Genomic DNA, 3538 nt, shown 5'->3' on the forward strand with positions numbered 1-3538 from the left:
CCCACTGGAGGGTCAGCTATGAGCTGGTTCAGACTTGATGGCACACAACAACAACATCTATCTTATTGTAAATGGAACAACATGCCACTCTTAACTTGCCCTTCTAGTGTAGTACTTAATGTGCCTGAGTGCTCCGGGAAAGGTGATGGTTCGAATCCACTTCCCCTTCCATGAGAGAAAGATGGGCAGTTTCCTGTAGCAAAGACTTGAAAGCCTCTGAGGCTGTGGAGGAACTCTGTGAATTGGACTTGGGGACAGTAGCTTTTCCCTTGTCTCAAAAGGAGTCCTGGTGGTGCACTCAGATTAAGCACTCAGACTATTGGAGAAAGTTGTGACAGTTTGCTTCTATTGAGATTTGCTGGAGATTGAAACTAGGCCCATTGCAATCGAGTCTAGGGAGGTCAGTCACCAACTTTTCATTGAGAAGCCCAGTGGTTAATCGCTACACACAGTATATATAAATTTATATAGAGATTACAGCCTAGGGAAGTCTTCAGGACAATTCTACTTCACCCTGTAGATTGTTGTAAGCTGAAATCCATTCCAGGGCATATAACAGCATCCTACCTTAAAATTTGCCAAGTAGTTGTTTTGCCCTTTCACTTTTAAATTGTTCCTTTCTAGGAAAAAAAAAACAACAAACCAAAACTTCCTGGATTGTTTAAATCAGAGATTCTGGTGTTAGCCTGCCTGAACTTGGATTTCCAGTGGTTTCTCCTTTTCCCACTCCACTTTCATGTCTGTGCCATATAGCAGTACCCTCATGCCAGTGCCTCTCTCCTCTTTTCTTCTTTAAATATATGGCTGGTTGTGTGTTAGCAGGTAAGCATCCCTGAAACCCCGTTGTTAGGTGCCTAGAACCTTTCACATTATCTCCGGGCATCCAGCTCTCTGGGGGATTTGCAGAGTACATTTATGGATGACCTAAACTAAGAGGAATACTATCGTGATTGATGACAGAAGCAAGGTTTAAAAGGAATTCCATAAGCAGAAAGAAAGTCTAAAATCAATAAACTGGACCACACAACAAATTAATATGAAGCATGACATTATGATATTCAATTGCACCAATATAGGATGGAAAGATCTAGGAAATAATAGCTTATATACATTTTTTAAATATCTTTTTTAAAAAAATCTCATCCAGTATGAGCTAGAAATGAAAGATATACTTAAACAGTGAATTAAAATTATATTAGCACTAATAAGAGTATTGCAACCACATTATGAGAATGTACTTTTACTATGTTTTTAGGGAAAAGTATGATGAAATAGAACACTTTTTTTAATAAAAATAGTTTCATTGTGGGGAGGGCAGAAGCAGAGGGGTGAGGATGGGCAGGGGGTAATCATAGGGTCACACAATTTGATAAGTAGAAGGAAGAGTGGGTAAGGGAAATGGGAAAGATCTGGTATGAAAACCACATATATGAACTTTGTAATCAAACCAGTATAAAATAAAGGTTTATTCAAAAAATAAAATAAAAGGTTTGACTGTTGGCCTACGAATCACACACAGTCTAGTAGGCTGAAGATGATAATCTTATTTTGTTTGGGTTTAAATTTCAGGATCAAGTTCACAGTTGCAAGCTATACACTTTTGCAACCAGAGATAGTTCCCAAATCTTGTTCACTGAGCCCTCCTTCCAGGTCTGTGTTTTGCAGTCCCTCACGTCCTCTTGGCTGCTCCTCTGCAGGTTTGTTGGCGAGTCCCTCATTCTCCCAAGAAACACTCCTTTCCAAAGAGACCATCATTCTTTCCATACTCCATGGCCACTTATTCATTCATTCAGATCTCCATTGAACATCTACCACATACTAGACACTGTTCTGGGGATATGAGTATTCATTAGTGCATAAGACACAGTTCATGGAGGTAGGCAGATTTGACATATGTTTAAAAAAACACACACAAACCAAAACAACTCCAAGTAATAATAAGAGATGAAAAGTTACCAGTCACTTGAAAAAGCTTCACCTTCTGCCTAGATGTCCCAAAATATTACCCCCCCCCCCACATTTCCTAATCCAGCTCAAGTTCCACTTTCCCTTTGGAAGCAGAAGACTGTTGTTCAGGGGCAGTACCACCTGATGTAGCCCTCCAGGCTCTATGTGTGTTTTCTGAATGCTAAATATGCCTCTCCTACAGGAGATTGTAGGCTCTTTGAGATCATAGGATATGCCTTCAATTTCCATACAGTCAATCTCTTGATGATGCTTTTTATTTTTTTAATTTGAAATCTTTCTTCAAACGTTTGTTAAACTAAATTTACAGTAACATCCAGGTTTATCTTCTTCTCACTAACCACATTCCCTGTTAAGCACATCATTACAACAGCACAGTTAATGATGAAATAAAGAATTTTGATACACTAGAAAACAGTGCTCGGTGATACATTTACATTCTATTTATATGATTTGATCATATAGTATCTTCCTACAGGATTACTGGCTAATTTAGGGGCAGGGTTTATACTGTTAGAGGTTTTACTAACATGATAACTATTTCCCTTATATGCAAACATTATAGCTCTAATTATACTGAGAGTGAAAGTGATTACTCAAAGTTGACTGAGCAGCTTCTCAAAGAGTATGGTTTATGAAATCATGGGAAATGTGAGCAAAGCTACCCCTGACATAAAATGGTTTCTCAGCCTGCTTTTCACCACGTCAAATTAAATCAGTACAGACCAACACGGTCCATCAGATAATTCTTAAAATGAACAAATGGGAGGAAAGAAAAATATGTACATGAACAAACAGGGGAACTATAGATGCGTTTTAGCAAGGAATGTCAGGTGGTAGTTCTAGATGAAACTTGCATTGCATTTTTCATTTCCAAAGTTGTGTGCTGAGAGTCTGACCCGAGGAGCTTCCGGACTATCCTGCTGTTGTGCTGGGGGGCTGGCCAAAAGCCACCATGGGGTCTGCACTATTGATACTCATGCCCGCCATTTGCTGATTCATCTGTGCGAGGCTCCACTGAGGCTGCTGAGCTTGGGGCAGACCAAACTTACTTTGGGAGGCACCCATCTGTCCCACCATTCCTCCTTGGGGCCCAACCACATTTTGAGGCAGTGGCATCACACCAGTTTGTGCATTTCCCATAAACCCATTGGGCATGGGCATGCCCACCATCATGTTTGCACTCTGTCCCATTACGTTTCCCATAAGACCAGGAGCTGCAGGCCCAGGTACTCCCATGGATGGAAACCCCTGAAATGCAGTCGGCCCTTGTGAGGTAAATGGTATATTTGCGGGTCCCATAAACACACCAGGAGTATTCTGCTGCTGAATGGTCCCTGTACCATACAGAAATAAAATGGAATCTTTGGAGAGCTGTTTCTTTGTGGATTCTTCTGATTTTGTAGTTGGCTCAGTAGATAGATCTAGATCCCCAGGTGTTACTGTAGACAAAGGGGCAGCTGCTGTTATAGTGGGTGTCACTGAGCTGGAGGCAGGACAGTTGTGAGTAAGGGATTAGAAATCATTGGCCCAAAGATGTCCAGATCATCACTGAGGGCTGGCATCGTGGCTG

At 41.0% G+C, this 3538-nt stretch overlaps 1 pseudogene; it reads right to left on the reverse strand.

Moving 5' to 3' along the window:
• Positions 1 to 2832: 2832 nt before the first annotated feature.
• LOC102849800 overlaps positions 2833 to 3538 on the reverse strand; it is a 1377-nt pseudogene continuing 671 nt past the window's right edge.

The sequence above is a fragment of the Elephantulus edwardii genome, unplaced genomic scaffold (assembly GCF_000299155.1).
Source record: "Elephantulus edwardii isolate Elephantulus edwardi_28Jun2011 unplaced genomic scaffold, EleEdw1.0 scaffold00006, whole genome shotgun sequence".
NCBI classification, from domain to species: domain Eukaryota; kingdom Metazoa; phylum Chordata; class Mammalia; order Macroscelidea; family Macroscelididae; genus Elephantulus; species Elephantulus edwardii.